The 18,346-nt window shown below is 38.3% G+C and overlaps 1 long non-coding RNA gene across 1 annotated transcript; it reads right to left on the reverse strand.

Moving 5' to 3' along the window:
• Positions 1-3,525: 3,525 nt before the first annotated feature.
• Positions 3,526-4,405, reverse strand: LOC137038350 (uncharacterized). The gene is made up of 3 exons (XR_010897465.1): positions 4,318-4,405; positions 3,973-4,078; positions 3,526-3,648 (listed from the first exon to the last, which is right to left on the reverse strand). It is a non-coding gene; the product is annotated as an uncharacterized lncRNA (long non-coding RNA).
• Between the last annotated feature and the right edge of the window lie 13,941 nt (positions 4,406-18,346).

The raw sequence follows: 18,346 nt of genomic DNA on the forward strand, positions 1-18,346 counted from the left end.
CAAATTGTACGGTGCAAATTGTAAATTCTGTTTTTTTGAAACTTTTTTTTCTTCATGCTTTAAATATTTCCCCCCATATAGAAATGCCAATCAGTTTAAAAACATGTGCATTTAAAGCAACAGAAAACAACTGCCATGCTTATAACAAACAGCACGCTGTATGGACACTAATTATTGTTATAGTTATCTATCTTTATAATTATGCTCCTTGGTGGGAATGGGCCTATAGTTCACCCAAAAATTAAAATTCTGTCACAATTTAAGTTGTTCCAAACCTGTATGGATTAATTTCAAATGCTGAATACAATATATATATATATATATATATATATATATATATATATATATATATATATATATATATATATATATATATATATATATATATATATATAAATATATATATACACACATATATATATATATATATATATATATATATATATATATATATATATATATATATATATATATATATATATATATATATATATATTTATATTTGAAAGATTAGATAATTGCAGTTGATTAGATAATTGATAGTTGATTGGATAATTGCACGCACACACACACACACACACACACACACACACACACACACACACACACACACACACACACACACACACACACACACACACACACACACACACACACACACACACACACACACACACACACACACACACACACACACACCTAAAGGATTATTAGGAACACCTGTTAAATTTCTCATTGATGAAATTATCTAATCAACCAATCACATGGCAGTTGATTCAATGCATTTAGGGGTGTGGTCCTGGTTGGGGAAATCTCCTGAACTGCAAACTGAATGTCAGAATGGGGAAGAAAGGTGATTTAAGCAATTTTGAGCGTGGCATGGTTGTTGGTCTGAGTTTTTCACAATCTGCTCAGATACTGGGATTTTTTCTGCACAACCATTTCTAGGGTTTACAAAGAATGGAGTGAAAAAGGGAAAAACATCCAGTATGCGGCAGTCCTGTGGGCGAAAATGCCTTGTTGATGCTAGAGGTCAGAGGAGAATGGGGCGACTTATTCAAGCTGATAGAAGAGCAACTTTGACTGAAATAAACTCTCGTTACAACCTACAAATGTAGCATAGCATTTTTAAAGCCACAACACGCACAACCTTGAGGCGGATGGGCTACAATAGCAGAAGACCCCACCGGGTACAACTCATCTCCACTACATATAGGAAAAAGAGGCTGCAATTTGCTCAAGCTCACCAAAATTGGACAGCTGAAGAATGAGAAAATGTTGCCTGGTCTGATGAGTCTCGATTTCTGTTGAGACATTCAGATGGTAGAGTCAGAATTTGGTGTAAACAGAATGAGAACATGGGTCCATCATGCCTTCTTACCACTGTGCAGGCTGGTGGTGGTGGTGTAATGGTGTGGGGAATGTTTTCTTGGCACACTTTATGCCCCTTAGTGCCGGGCATCGTTTAAATGCCACGGCCTACCTGAGCATTGTTTCTGACCATGTCCATCCTTTTATGACCACTATGTACCCATCCTCTGATGGCTACTTCCAGCAGGATAATGCACCATGTCACAAAGCTCGAATCATTTCAAATTGGTTTCTTGAACATGACAATGAGTTCACTGTACTAAAATGGCCCCCACAGTCACCAGACCTCAACCCAATAGAGCATCTTTGGGATGTGGTGGAACGGGAGGTTCATGCCCTGGATGTGCATCCCACAAATCTCCATCAACTGCAAGATGCTATCCTATTAATATGGGCCAACATTTCTATTTAAGAATATCTGTAAAGAAAACAGTTGATGGGCCCCATTGACTTCCATGGCATGGGAAAAATACTATGGAAGTCAATGGGTTAGCCTACTGACATTCTTCAAAATATATATGTTTTTGTGTTAGCCTATAAAGTCAATACAGAACATTATTATGTGTTGGTGTGGATGCTAATATAGATATTGTTATCTATAGAACTATAATGTACTTGGTGTGAACAAAACTTAACTCGGATATTTTGCTGTGAATTGTTCAAGCTCTGCTTTACAGTCAAAGCCTTCAATTGAGAAAAAAGTGAAGCCGCCGTTTAACTGCACATGGATGTATATGATTAATACATTTCACCACCTAGTGGCAGTCGCACAGAACTTTGAAATTGGTCGTGAAGCAACCTTCACCCTCGGCTTTCATCATGGTAAAAAAAGAGAATGATTTTAATTAATGTAATGCATGTATGAATATATCCACACAAAACAAATTACTCTCAATACATCTAAAATAAAAACATAGTAGATCTTATAGAACTAATAAACATAATTATTGATTTAATAATTAGAAAATAATTGTTTCTGTCATAATTATTAATAACTGCCATTTTACAGAAACAATGTTTAGGCTACAGAATAACGTTAAAGTGTTAGAAAATTGGTCATTCTAACTTTGTGCTTAAAGTTTTGATTAGAATACATTACATCTGGTCAGCTGATCGCATATGGTCTAATGGTCTATTTAAATGTGTTCAAAGTGTTTATGGGAATTTTTGACCATTCTTCTAGAAGCGCATTTGTGAGGTCAGGCACTTACTAGGGTGCACTGTCTCAGCTGCAAATCCTCCCAAACTTGTTCTATCAGGCTGAGGTCAGGACTTGCTTGGTGCACTCGTGCGCAGTCATGTTGGAACAGAAAGGGCCACCCCCAAACGGTTCCCACAAACTTGAGAGCACGAAATTGTCCAAAATGTCTTGGCATGCTGAAGCATTAAGGGTTCCTTTCACTGGAACTAAGAGGCCAAGCTCAACCCCTGAAAAACAACCCCACACAATAATCCCCCTCCACCAAAACTTTACAATTGGAACAGTGCAGTCAGGTAAGTACCGTTCTCCTGGCAACCGCCAAACCCAGACTCGTCCATCGGATTGCCAGACAGAGAAGCGTGATTGATCACTCCAGAGGACACGTCTCTGTACTGACCTCGCTCTGTGATTTCACATGCCGTTCCACTTCATGGCTGAGTTGCTGTTGTTCCCAATTGCTTCTACTTTGTTATAATACCACTTACAGTTGACCGTGGAATACTTAGTGAGGAACTTTCACCAATGAAATTCAAATTCAAATTTAAACTTATTGCACAGGTGCCAACCTATCACAGTGCCACACTTGCTTCTTACTCCTTACATTACATTCAATGATTTGGAGGAGTGTCCCAATACTTTTGGCAATATAGTGTACATCTGAGAGCAACAGATTAAAGAATAAAATGTAGAGCGGGGAATAAGTTGTATTCATATGTTGATTGGATTTTGAGATTTCATTGTTTCACTTAAAAATTAAAGGGAGCTAGAAGTAGAAGTTTTGTGAGGGGTGGGATTAATCAGGCTAAACGATCAGAGAAGTCCAACATAAGTGATCAGAGAAATCTATATATATGTATATATATGTATGTGTATGTATGTATGCAAAATCTGTTATTTACCCACCCTCGTGTTACCTTCAACACTACACAAGTGAAACTAAAGTGAGAAAAAGTTTAGAAAAAAAGCAAATACCTCTGAGGAAGCTGGTGTGGCAGTCTATCCTTTAAGGCTCAGGTCAGTCTCTGAGAGCGATGAACTTCCACACACCCACACTCGGAGTGTGAGACTCTCACTGGCTGTGGTTGAAACACAGCAGTAATGAAGCAGGTAATGCATGCTTAATGAAGCATAAACACATTTAAACACAGCTACACAGGAGAGATTAACAGCTTGTATACTCACATTATACACCCACTCCAACATTATTACAACAGCAGTGCCCCCCATCTCTCTAGCTCTCTCTTAGTTCTCACACACACACACACACACACACACACACACACACACACACACACACACACACACACACACACACACACACACACACACACACACACACACACACACACACACACACACACACACACACACACACACACACACAAACTCCTCAAACACACCTGTGAATAAACCTTCAACTGCTATGATACTCTCTTGCCATCTGTTCATCTCTGCCCCGCTCTCCTCTTACTGCAGCTACAGCGCGCTCACAGACGATTGATCGTGCTGATAATAGACAAGGAAAACGTCCTCAGTAGATTTGTTTAATGTTTTCACTACTATCTTCTTTAGGCTTTATATTTAGAGATCATGGAAAGCAAGGGGAATCTGATTGAAACAGGTTGCTGGCCAAATTCTATGCGTCACTTATGTGAGCGCAACAGCTTAATATTTATGATATGACTATACATCTTTAAAGGAAAAGTTAACCCAAAAATGAAAATGATCTCTTATTCTTTACTCACCCTCAAGCCATCCTAGGTGTACATGACTTTCTGCTTTTAGCCGAACACAACTGGAATTAAATCATTTTTGTAATGGCATTGAAGTGTTTTGAAGCTCCAAAAAGCACATCCATTCTTCAAAAAAAAAAAAAAATCCATATTGTTGTTTTTTTTTAAATATAGGACTGTTTTACAATTTAAACGTTCAGCGACCAACAAGTGATGCAAACTACTTTTTAATTTTTTTAATGAAATGTCCCAATTTTGAATTGAAAATAAGACATTATTTATGTAAATCTTAAAAGAATTTGACAGGACAAGAAACAGTTTGCATTTTTACAGACTAAAATAAAAGTGAATGTGTGCATATGGAAAAAAAAGTGCAAATAGTTTACTTCATAACTACAATATACTTGAACTTTTACCATTCTTATTTATTTTCTTTATTTCCTTAAATCCATTTAAGCCCTTTTATCATTTGCATGCATTTTTAAAGGATTAGTTCACTTAAAAATGATAATTTCCTGATATTTTACTCACCCCCATCTCATCCAAGATGTTCATGTCTTTCTTTCTTCAGTTGAAAATAAATAAATAAAAATTGAGGAAAACATTGCAGGATTTTTCTTCACATAATAGTTTTCAGTTGCAACAAATGTATGAGTTGGATCTGTACAGTCAGTCTTAAAGGGACAGCATCCACATTTACCTGCTGTCTAGTAATTAATGCTAATCAAACAACAACCAAAAGAGAAAGAAGAAAATCTGCTGTTGACTGAATCATGTTTTTTTTAAATGTTTTTCTTTGCTCTTTCGTTACTGTTTACTTTTCTTCAGTAAGCTTGAAAGTTAAAATAACTATACCGAGATATACAGTCAAACCAAAATGTATTCAGACAACATTTCTCACATTATCACTTTTGTTCGATTTTTATTCCCCTTGAATCAGACTAAATTCTGAATACATAACCATAACGCCAATCCAAACTGAATGCTAATTGTCAGTCATCTTTGACAATAGTGGTCCTGACAGTATTTTTTTAATTTAGGTAGACCAATTACCAAGCTAATGTATAAATTTTACTGTAGTCCACTGTATGAAGAATTTGGGGTATAATATAATATGTCACAGTTTTCTTTATTTTGCTATCCTCTCATAGTGTCCTGCACCCACTAGTAAAAAAAAAGATATCTGGTGTCTGATTAATCGTTGGTATGACTGTATATAGTTATCGTGAAATAAAAGTTCTCAAATCGTGATATAAGATTTTAAATCGTGGTCATATCGTATGCTCCAGAGCTCAAAAGTGCACATCGAGGGTGCATATTGACCACAAAGAGGGCCACTCGCAAGGACATTTCTGAAACCTAAAATGACAAATGGGACACCTTGCAGTCTTGTGGATTTGTGTCAGTTGGAAAAGGGCCAGAGTCGAGTTGCGACAGAAGAGTGACCTCTGACCTGACGTAGGATGTAGACTTCTAATTCATGACCAGCATTTTATTTTGCGCTATTTTCTGCAGCCCAGATACTTTCAGATATACTGCATTATCTGTAGGGTGCTAAACACTGAAATTATGTTCAAAACAATAGGAAAATATTATGTTTTTATAATATATTGGATATCATGCCAAAACATAGTGCACGCTTGTCTCAGGATTAAACCTTCCAGTAAAACACTGAAGGTATACGACGGGGTTTCATGAAAATTACAACTTTTAAGTTCACGCGTGAAAAAAGTGCAATAAAAGTTGCCCCCACTCTGTGCAAAGTGTGCAAAGTGCGCTAGATGAAAAAGTACAAGTGCCACAGCACAGAGGGGGTACAGAAAGCCAGACTTTTTGATTAATACTCCTCTAAATTAACTGTTTACTCTACAGACTCTTAACATTCCCAGATTATGATAATTTTGTGACAGGCAGAGAGATTGATGTTTGAGAGCTTGTTTTAATTAATGGTTTTGTTTGTCTCTAGAGAATGGATTTTTTTTTTTGTTCTTTTCATGGTTGCTTTTGAACACTTTTTTTTAAGAAGCTTTACAGCGATGTAATGGGACCCCCATGTGTGTTTTGAATAGAAGTGAAAAAGTGTCTACAACGATTATTTCGTGTTTGAAGGAGAGGCTAATCACACATGCCGTCATGTTTGCTTTTTTTACTTTAATGCTGCAGTGTTTATCGCATTTTTATGAGTTTTGAAATGATCAAAAAACAAAATTTGATTGTTTTTGAGAGTGTGTGCGTAGCGCAATTGTTAAAATCTTTTATTTATGTGTTTATCGTCGAATGTACCATATTCCCTCAAAGTTGTAAGTAACTTTGTTTGAAATGCACTTAAAGTAACATTATTTCAAATCTTGTTTATGCTCACATAATCATAATGAAGGCTTGTTATGCCATTTCTTTATTAAAAATGCTCTTACATATAGACCTATTTCAGAATGAACCCACACATTTTTTTTGTCTTTAAAAAAAAGAGATTCCTTTAGGTTTAATTTTTTTTTTTTTTAAGATATGGGTCAAAACTGGGTACAAACTTCAATCTTAGTATTCAATAGTCTTATTAGCAATGAATCTGTATTACTTCCACACCACACTCTCTTCATGACATTTTCATTTCAGTTTGTTCACGTCAGAGTTAGATTCTGTTGACATTTGTGGGGTTAAGTATTTCAGAAGCTCAGCTAAACACAACATGAATATTGAAAGGGTTAAAAAATATACTATATACAAATATATATATATATATATATATATATAAATACTGGTAATAAAGGGGCGTGAAGGACAAGGATGTTGTCACCTAAATATTGTGAATACAATTTTTTTTGGTAACACTATTTTTCAGTGTCCTTGTTACGTTACATGTACTTTCCATAGCAACAACAGTAAATTATGCATAATTACATGTAACTAACCTCAACCAAACCCTAATTCTACCATAACCCTATAGTAAGGACATGTAGTTAAGTACATGTATTTAATATTAATTAAATGTTAATTAACATAGACACCTTAAAATAAAATGTAACCCATTAGTTTGTAATACTGTAGTTAACACATTTGAAGTTGCACTGTGAAACAAAAGTTGAATGTGTGGTGAATGACACCCAAAAATAGCTAATTTCATGCTGAGAACCCACAAAAATTGCATGTTATTGTACAGTTGTTCTTGCACTTACTGCGAGATGTTGAGGGAAGAAGTTTATTTATGTAGTTTTATGTCCTTGTAGGTCATTCCGCAGGAAATACTGACAGACACAGATAAATGGAGAGGTTGCTAGGAAGGCAGGGAGCGAGGAAGAGAGTGAGGGGGGGAAAAGTAAAGCTGACAGGAAAACTGTGTGCAGCCATTGCATTATTACCATCTCTAGGACAGGGTCGTTTTTCACTACAGATACCCCGATGAGAGCTCTGACAATATCAAGTCTTAATACCGCTCTTTGTAACACTCTTCCAAACGCACTCACTCATGTAACGTGAATCTCTCTGCCAGTTCTTTAGTAATGGTGACACCTTAGCACAGGGGGACAGTCGGTAATGTTAGGGCCCTGAGATGTGGGGCCCACTGTGGTATCGCCTACATTGGGCCTTAGGGCCACCCATAATTTTTTTGAATGTGATAAATCTTTATTATTCAAGAAAATTTGATTTTTGCAAGAACTAAAATATTTTTATTCTGCCTTATAACCTTTCTAAATATGTAATGTTTTGTTTTGTTGTGTTGTGGTTGTACGCGCTCTCTCTGCAGGCCCTCCACAGGTAACGGCTGTTAAACAGTGAATTTCGGCTTCTCTGACCTGCCATCATTATGTAGAATCGCCTAAGGTCCAAACTCCTGCTCGATAACTCATGCCCCGTGCAAATTCCCATGCAAACACAGTCAATGCAAAACACATTTCCTGCTGTCAACAACATCGCTGGCGAGAATCAATCAACCGTTCATCCATTTACACTCTTTGCATACCCTTATGTCAAAGAAAAAAGCGCTCCGAGACTCCGCAGCTCTTCTGAGGCGATCGTTCCATCGTTCTGAAGAATCCATCAAGCCGCGTTTGATTGATAAGTCTGTCTGCGCGCACAGCAGTACAGCTACAGCAAATGGGGTGGCAAAGCGCGAGCTGACATAATGCAAGTCTGCGCAAGTTTGGGAGACAGACTGAGCACGTCCATGGGGGGTAAAAGTTTGATGCGACATGCTACAAGACACACACAGCACTCGTGATGGCACACACAAGCTGCCCCCCTGTCCAACCCCTCCGTGAAGACGGAGTTCAGCATGTCTTTGTAAAAGTATTTTAGCGCTTGACACCATTGTGGATTTTATGTCGAGATTTATTTTCAGATTTGACAGTGTGTTTATCAGCTGTGGCGCAGTTGTTTTTGGAACAAACTTTTGATGCTGCCAGCTTGTCAAATACTTAAAACATGGACAATTGCAAAAATAAGTCAGGATGGTTTCTGCAGTTTAAAATACAGTGATACCAGTAGAAAGGACTGTTTACACCAAGGATAACTATAACTATGACATTTTTTTTCTAATTCTATGACAGGAAAGTCCACACTACAACAAGCCTATAATATCCTATAATATTTAATACGGCTATAATTTTTGGTTTCCGCCAAAGTCAGAATTGCGTGATATAAACTTGCAATTGCGAGAAACAAAAAGTTATAATTGTGAGATACACTTTATTGCCAAAAGTATTAGGACACCCCTCCAAATCACTGAAGTCAGGTGTTCCAATCACTTCCATGGCCACGCGTGTATAAAATCAAGCACCTAGGCATGCAGACGCTTCTACAAAAGTGTGAAAGAATGGGTCGCTCTCAGGAGCTCAGTGAGTTCACTTTGATAGGTTTCCACCTGTACAGTAAGTCCATTCATTAAATTTCCTCACTATATTCCACGGTCCACTTTTAGTGGCATTATAACAAAGTGGAAGCAATTGGTAACAACAGCAACTCAGCCATGAAGTGGTAGGCCATGTAAAATCAAAGAGCGGTCAGTGCATGCTGAGGCGCACAGTGCGCAGACAGAACTCGCCAACTTTCTACAGTCAATAGCTACAGACCTCCAAACTCCGTGTGGCCTTCAGATTAGCTCAAGAACAGTGTGTAGAGAGAGCTTCATGGAATGGGTTTCCATTGGCAAGCAGTTGCATAAGCCTTACATCACCAAGTGCAATGCAAAACATCGGATGCAGAGGTGTAAAGGACGCCACCACTGGACTCTAGAGCAGTGGAGACGTGTTCTCTGAAGTGACCAATCACGCTTCTCTGTCTGGCAATCTGATGGACGAGTCTGGGCTTGGCAGTTGCCAGGAGAACTGTATGGCCTTAAGACTTAAAACTCTTAAAGATGGGGTGAAACACTCAGTTTCAGTCAATATCATGTCAATCTTGAGTACCTATAGAGTAGTATTGCATCCTTCATATCTCCGGAAAGTCTTTAGTTTTATTATATTTATAAAAGAAATATAGGCAGTCTTTCTGGAAAAAAACGAGCGCCTGGAGGCTTATCGTGTGGGCGGAGCTAAAGAATGACGAGTGCGCGCAAAGTGGTGACGTCCTCAAGTGTGGAGAAACCCATGGCTATCGATCTCAGCTAATAGATATATGATCCAGAATCATTCGGAGGCTGAAATAAATTGAACAGGAGAAACGGCAACAGCAGGACGTCCGTCTCTGTGGTATGTACTGTATTTAGTGGCCTGTCAACATTTGTGTGTGTTTACTCGCAGTTTATGAGGACATGATTCGGTTTATGGACTATTGTATGCGACTAAACCTTAGCAGTAGCAAGCAAAACGGTTTTGCACGTCAGACTAGTGTAACGTTATACATAGAACAACAAAAGAGTCCGTTAGCGCATTTGAATGACGAAGCACGCAATCGTGACGTTTACTGATGTTTACTCACGCAACGATAGCCAACAGCAGAGACATTTGAAGCAGATTTACTCACCGGCTGCTTCCAAAGCAGGACCGAACCTTTATCGCGTGGACCGCTCCGTCAAAAACACACTTCTTTGGTATGATTTGGTGAAGTCCTGACAGCAGTGAACGGTGGAGATCCACTTTGCGATGCGACTGAAGCGATGTTGTGAAGCTTCTCGTCATTTCTGTGTTCAAATCGGTTCAAATGCAGCGCTGCCTTCCCGGAATGTTGTGCTGAAGCGTTGAAGTCGCTTGATGTCACTCATAGGAATAAAGTGGAGCACGGTGGAGTGTTTATGGGCGTGCATTTCCTCTCTCGCGCGCGCACCCTACCGGGAGAAGAGCTCGTACGGCCCATACAAGGACCTTCCACTCTATTACCGTCAAGCCGACCCATACTCGAAAAAACTCTCTGAAACTTCTGAGAAACCAGAAGGAGTATTTTTGAAACTTTGTCTATGTTTAGGATGGGAATCCAAGTCTTTAAAGCAGCACTTGGCAACTTTTGCTCTCGGGGTCCCCCTACAGTTGGGAAAAAATAATGTCCTCAACTACTGTCGTAAGATCTGTCATCCTACAACAGGGGATGCCATCGCGCGTGCATTTGTTGACATGACAACCCTGATAGCCCTAAACTAGTAATGCACGGGTCATCTCATAACCCGCGGACCCCGTATGTTTATTTAATGGTCGCGGGAGCGGGCGGGTTGTAAAAATATATACAGTGGTGCGGGGCAGCCAAATAACTTCATAAAAGCGCCCCCGCGGGTTGGTGCAGCAACAGTTCCCCTGAACACTGCAGGAGGAGTTCACATGCAGGTGTTCTTCTGGCGTCGCGTGTGAAATGTCTTCATCCCAGGTACAGTCAGTGGCATATGTTTCAGCATGTCATATGAATATAATTTAATGGGTTTTATTTTTTTCAAACGCCAAATAATCACGATGCTCACGTTTACAAGCCAGCGTCATTATAGTAGTCTATTGGTTACCGTTTTACAGAATCTATATGATACTTCAATTCAATGTTTGGGTGGTAGGTAATCACCATAACAAGCAGGACATCATCGGTCGGGCACGCCTCCTTCAGCTCACGCCGACGAGCAAACGCTGGTCCAATGTTGATCCTCGTCCTGCCTTTAATCCGATCACATTTTCGTTTCCTCTTATTGCTTTCCTCCAACAAAACCTTTTCTTTCTTATTGGTCTGTGCTGCTTCAGACATGACTATATTATCCGACGAACAAAGTTGGGCTCGCACGTCCAATTTAAGGAAGTGTGTGTGTTGGTGGAAGTGACGTATATGCCGTAAAGCAGTCGAATTTTGCAGTTCTTTTTTTTCTCGGGTTAATACCCGAAACCCGAAGTTTAAAAGTACGATTAAAAACGATACAGACCACGTCAAGCTATGGCAGACGTGCCATTCAACCTATTGTAAGTCGATGTATCATCACAAGAGTCTTGAAAATATATTATGAAGGTTGAAAAGTTACCTAGTGCTGCTTTAATAGTGTAAAAAGCTCAGTATGCATGAAACAGCATTTCACCCCCCCTTTAATGCTTCAGTATACCAAGACATTTTGGACAATTTCATGCTCCCAACAGACCAAAATGAACTCTGTTTGCATTATTGCAAGTTGAGTTGACTTGACATGATATTCATCTGCCTCCATTTTTTAATGGACCACCCATATCAAAATCCATGGACAACTACTTCCAGCAGGAACTACTTCCAGCAGGATAATGCACCATGTCACAAAGCTCGAATAATTTCAAATTGGTTTCTTGAACATGACAATGAGTTTATTGTACTAAAATGGCCCTCACAGTCACCAGATCTCAACCCAATAGAGCATCTTTGGGATGTGTTGGACTGGAAGCTTCATGCCCTAGATGTGCATCCCACAAATCTCCAACAACTGCAAGATGCTATATTATCAATATGGGCCAACATTTCTAAAGAATGCTTTCAGCACCTTGTTGAATCAATGCCACGTAGAATTAAGGCAGTTCTGAAAGCGAAAGAGAGTCAAACACAGTATGAGTATGGTGTTCCTAATAATCCTTTAGGGGAGTGTATATATCACATTTGTAGTCATGCTGATATTAGGGAAAACAACACTCTACATCCTGTTATAAAAAAACAAACAAAAAAACAGTGACACTGACACTTTTTGCCCTATATATCTTGAATTTTGGGGGCATTTTTATTACTTTTGGTGTCTGTTGTGAGGCCCCTTCAGGTGAAAGGGTGCTACTGTCTAAATCCAATCAACAAGTTATACATAAACGTTCCCTACTAGGGATGTTAACCGATGACCGTTTGACCAATGGTTGACCGTATCAACGTTAACCGATCGTTGTCGGTTGTCCATTTAAAAAAAAAGTGATCTCTAAATTAGGCTATTATAGACAGTGGATTAAACGCTACACTTTGGGTTGGCGCGCTCACAAGGTTTGCAAAAAGTAAACAGGCTAAAACACTCGAGGTTAGAGCCAGGGCAGACGACAGTATGAAGCGTGCAGTCCGCATAAGATGGGCTTACATTTGGAAATATATTACATCTACATTTCAGTGGTAACGCATAAGGTGTTGATCATCTTTCTTTAGTATTGTTAGCACTACCTCGAACTAAAGCGGCGTCTCTTCGGAGCTGTCATTTTCTTAAGCTTCTAACGCTAGACAAATGCCTTTATTTTCAACGCGATCACCTTGTACCCAAACCATTTCGAAACTAAGGAGCCATTTATCCTCCGATTACAAACAACTTTTAAAAAAAGAGATTTCTGTTTTATTATGACATTAATTATGTTTGAATTATTAATTATTATAATATTGATAGATAAATCGTTTATAACAAATAGTGTTAGGGAACGTTACATACATTATCTTTTCTCACCTGGGCTGGGCTTGCTTGTTTGTTTTGCAATTAAGTAAATGCAGTTCACATCTGTACAGTAGAGGGTGCAGCTCAAACAAACATTTCAGCTGTACCGCTGTTCTGGAATGCAGAAGAATAGGACCCAGGTAAAAGATAAAAGATGTTTATCTAAAGTCATTTTTGCTTATATGGTGGAATTGGATGATTGAATGTCAGTAGCAAATATATTGTGAGATTAAATACATAACATATATTTTTATTAAGGTTTGTGTATTATTAATAGTTAACATTACACTGTTTTATCAATGTTGAGAAATACTAAATCTGTTTTTGTGCAAGTGAGATGAGTAAATTCGTTCACATTTAGTCTAGATCTACAATAACCATCACATTCATGTGCACACAGCAGCTCTTACTCCCAATTTCTCTCAACATGGCAACAGAAGTGTCAGTCAATTCATGGAGAAACAAAGTAACTTTTGTTACTAATTTGAAAAAGTAACTGACATTTTATTGTACATTTAAAAGTAATGTATTACATTACTTGAAAAAGTAATCTGATTCCGTAACTCGTGTTACTTAATGCGTTCCTCACTGATAATAAACACTAAAATATTCCATTAGAAATTGTCAACTTTGATTTCATTGTGACTTTAAGAGCCTGTTCTTTTTTAACTAGTCTGAATGCCCATAATTTAGCAAAATGGTCATTTTAACTGAAGTACACCCAAATTAATCTAAATTTTAATCTAACCAGTCTGAATCTATTCACCCCTCCACAGAAGTTGCCAATATATATATATTTTTTAAATAATAAACAATGATTTTAAAAAAATCATAAAATAAAATATTAATCACTAGCTGTCAAGTTGGGTAATCCCCTGATTATCACCATAAGGTCTTTGAATCCAATGAGATTTTTCCTGTGAATTTCACCACCATTTTGATTTCTATCAGCAAGACACGTCTTAATGACAAAGGTCCTTAAAAATAAGGCGATCTTAAGGCCAGCGTAATGGATCTCACACTAGGGGCCAGCTGCACACAATGTTACGCCCCCTGTGTGGAGAACCGCCCCCCTGCGTAAAACACATTATTCTTCGGGGGGTATGTAAAAGCGACACGACCCATTCGCCTGTGGGACCCGAGGGAGGAATATGGGCCCCCTCTTCAATCTGAGTCCCTAGGAGGGCCACCCAGCACCTGCTAACCCAGGGCAGTACTCATCAGAAAAGCATTTAGTGCGCTTGCTAACTCCAGGCCATAATTAGGGTGGGTAATTATTTACAGGCAGCACTGGGCAGAACTGGCCTAGCATAAACAAACAGGCGGCTTGGAGACACATGACAAACATCGTTAGCTCTTCGCTCATTTTCGCCCAAACGGCAAAAACACTAGCAGCATGTAGACTCACTCCCGGGGAAAAGAATACCCAAAAACTTCTGGTCTGAAAAGCAATCGTTTGCCAAATAGCTAGCACATTTGAGACACACAAGTAGGCTTATTGTAACATCTGTAATGTGCTACGCACACACACATATACACACACACACACATACACACCCAGACTCACACGCTCATGAATATGATAACGTGTGAAATGACAGATTTATTTGTGTGTGGCTCCAGGGTTTTATCTCTAGCACAGTTCATCAACTCCTCAGCACGAGGACTGCTAACCAACGCAGCGCCTGCACATGCTAATTACTGGACCATGGTTAGCTTCAAACCTCAGATCTGCTCCCATCATAATATGTGCCCTGGTTTTTGCTTTTATGAGATTTTTATCTATCTGTAAGAATGGAAAAAAAGCGTAAAGGTTTAAAAGTTTAAATTACTGCGAGTTTCTGTAGCCTAGAGTTTATGCTACAATGCTAATGAGCTAATCACATTGCCACCAATTTGAATTTGCTCTTTTTGTACGTGTACTATTATTATTTTTTTAATAACAATAACCAGATTGAAATGAATTTTAATTTTTGTAAAGGTGGATATTTATTTTTATATATTTATTTAAAAAAATTATATAATGAATTTACATCAATAATCTAGTGATTCAAGCTGAAGCCAATATGCTGTAAACATTTTCCTCAGACAGGAAGGATGAGTGTGTACAGGAAAAAAGCAAACTGTTGGTTAATCACCCCCGTAACACACTGACGCAATAATCGTTTCAAGGACCGTATAGTTATCAATTACAGTAGTCCTAAATTACACAGTGTGTGCTGTGTACATAGTGATAGTTTGACTGTAACTAATCAGCTACAATAAAATGATTTCATTGAGTGTTTTAGTAGGCCTGGTTGTTTCAAAATTGCTGGCTAATTCTATTTGAAAGTGCAACACTATTCACTAAGCTGTTTCTCTAGTGCATATTTAATTTCATAGGCAGTAAGATGGAGAGAAAAGAGGGGCTGCGAGAGCTCCAGATGGCTCCAAAGCTCCGCAGAGAACTAGGCCTCATTGTTTGATTTTTTTTCTTAAGTTTTAATTAGCTGCAAGAACAAGAAAGGAAAAACTTGTATGTTTTCTATAAAGAGTGGGTGACTGACTGTTGTCAAGTAGAATGTGTGTCCTTTACCAAATAAAACGTTAACAGACAGTGAAGATGATACTGATTATGTCTTTCAGTTTTAAGGATGTGATATTGGATATTGTCGATTAGTATTGGTTGGGATGGACATAAAATGATGAGAATATTAAAAATATTTTAATTTGTGGTTCAAAGATGAAAAAAATCTTAAGGGTTTAGAATGAGATGGTGAGTAAAAGATGTCAGAATACAATTTTCATAAAACATAAAAAAATATTTTACATAAAAAATAGGGTAAATAAGCATGAACAATTTTTTTATGTAAAATATTTTTTTTTATGTTTTATGAAAATTTTATTCTGACATATTTTACCAAATATTAAATATTCCAAACCCTTAAAAAAATGTCATCTTTGAACCACAAATTAAGATATTTTTAATATTCTCATCATTTTATGTCCGTCCCAAGAAAATCAACAGACATCATATGCAATTTTGAGCTTACCATATCTGATGTGTGTTGATCAACGTTTCTACACTATATTGCCAAATGTTTTGGGACAACTGCCTTTATATGCACATTAACTTTAATGACTTCCCATTCTTTTAATATGGATTTGGCCCACCCTTTGCAGCTATAACAGCTTCAACTCTTCTGGAAAGGTTTTCCACAAGGTTTAGGAGTGTGTTTATGGGAATTTTTGAAGATTCTTCTAGAAACGCATAGTTTGAGGTCAAAACTCTGTGCAGGCCAATTAAGTTCCTCCACACCAAACTCGTTCATCCATGTCTTTATGGACCTTGCTTTGTGCACTGGTGCACAGTCATGTTGGAACACACTGTTCCCACAAAATTGGGAGCATGAAATTGTCTAAAATATCTTGGTATGCTGAAGCATCCTTTCACTGGAACTAAGGGGCCATGCCCAATCCCTGAAAAACAACTCCACATCATAATCCCCCCTTTACCAAACTTTACGCTTGGCACAATGCAGTCAGGCAAGGACCGTTCTCCTGGCAACTACCAGAATTATCCATCGGATTTCCGGATTCGTCACTCCAGAGAACACGTCTCCACTGCTCTAGAGTCCAGTGGTGGCGTGCTTTACACCACTGCATCTGACACTTTGCATTGCACTTGGTGATGTACGGCTTGGATGCAGCTGCTCGGCCATGGAAACCCATTCCATGAAGCTCTCTCTACGCACTGTTCTTTAGCTAATCTGAAGGCCACAGGAAGTTTGGAGGTCTGTAGCTATTGACTGTAGAAAGTTGGCGATTTCCCCACTCTGTGATTTTTACGTGGTCTACCACTTTATGGCTGAGTTGCTGTTGTTCCCAATTGCTTCCACTTTGTTATTATACCACTAACAGTTGACCGTGGAATATTTAGTAGTGAGGAAATTTCATGAATGGATTTACTGCACAGGTGGCAATCTATCACGGTAGTAAGCTTGAATTCACTGAGCTCCTGAGAGCGACCCATTCTTTCACACATGTTTGTAGAAGCGGCATGCCTAGGTGCTAGATTTTATACACCTTTGGCCATGGAAGTGATTGGAACACCTGAATTCAATGATTTGGTGTGGTGTCCCATACTTTTGGCAATATAGTGTATATGAATAAATGCATATAACGCATTAATATTAATTAAATCTGGTCATCATATAAAGCGATTGGGTCTTCATATAAATACATTTTTTAGAACTTTTTGAAACTTTTAAAATGTTGATTACGTGGATTGATTTAATGATGAGAGCATATTAAAAATATCTGCTGTGTTCCAAAGATGAGCAAACGTTTTACAGGTTTGGAACGACATGAGAGTGAGTAATTAATGACAGAATACATTTTTTTGGATGAATTAACCCTTTCATCTATAAAAACACTAATAATTTGACAGTTACATGTGAGCAGATCTTTGTTTGATTTTTCATATGGATATTATAATGCTGTGATGCCTACATTCACTTGTTTAGAACATTTTATTTTATTTTTAAATTTATTTAGACAAAATACTATCAGTTATCAACATGAAAGTATTTACTGGCTTATCTGTATCAGTGCATCCTCTTAAGAAACAAAGTACTGTCTCAGCTTAGTGTGTTTTATGGCCTTCTAAAGTACTGCAATCTCGAGTCAGACTTCCATGGTTATTGTCACACTTGACTGAGTAAGTATCATTCTGTCATCTGCACAAACACATATGGACACACATACTCTTCCATGCACTAATCAAAGCAAGCTTATTTAGTCCTTTGTAAAGCATTTACGGCCTGATCCTAAATGCTGCGCTCGTGGCTTTGTTCTCTTCTCAAACACAATTAGAAGATAATATATAAATATATACATACTGCAAATGACATGCATATGACGGCTTCATTTGAAGCCCGCTCAGGTCATTAGTAACCCAACAGGGCGCTACAGAGCCGCCGGTCCCTTTCTGCCAGTCGACCAGTGGAGATTTATTTGATATTAACTCCCTAATGGCCTAGCTCCTTTTCTGGTAAAATATGCACAAAAGTCCAACACGAACACTGCCATTCAGTTGAATGCTTATTTATTCACTAAACGAGGATCTAATGTTCAATGTTCCCTGGACGCTAAGGTAGTTCTGGGGGAGGAAGGCTTCCCCCTACAGCTATATACATCATTTATTTTACACATATCCCGGTATCACACACTGGGCAGCGAGGGGAG

The sequence above is a fragment of the Pseudorasbora parva genome, chromosome 13 (assembly GCF_024679245.1).
Source record: "Pseudorasbora parva isolate DD20220531a chromosome 13, ASM2467924v1, whole genome shotgun sequence".
NCBI classification, from domain to species: Eukaryota; Metazoa; Chordata; class Actinopteri; order Cypriniformes; family Gobionidae; genus Pseudorasbora; species Pseudorasbora parva.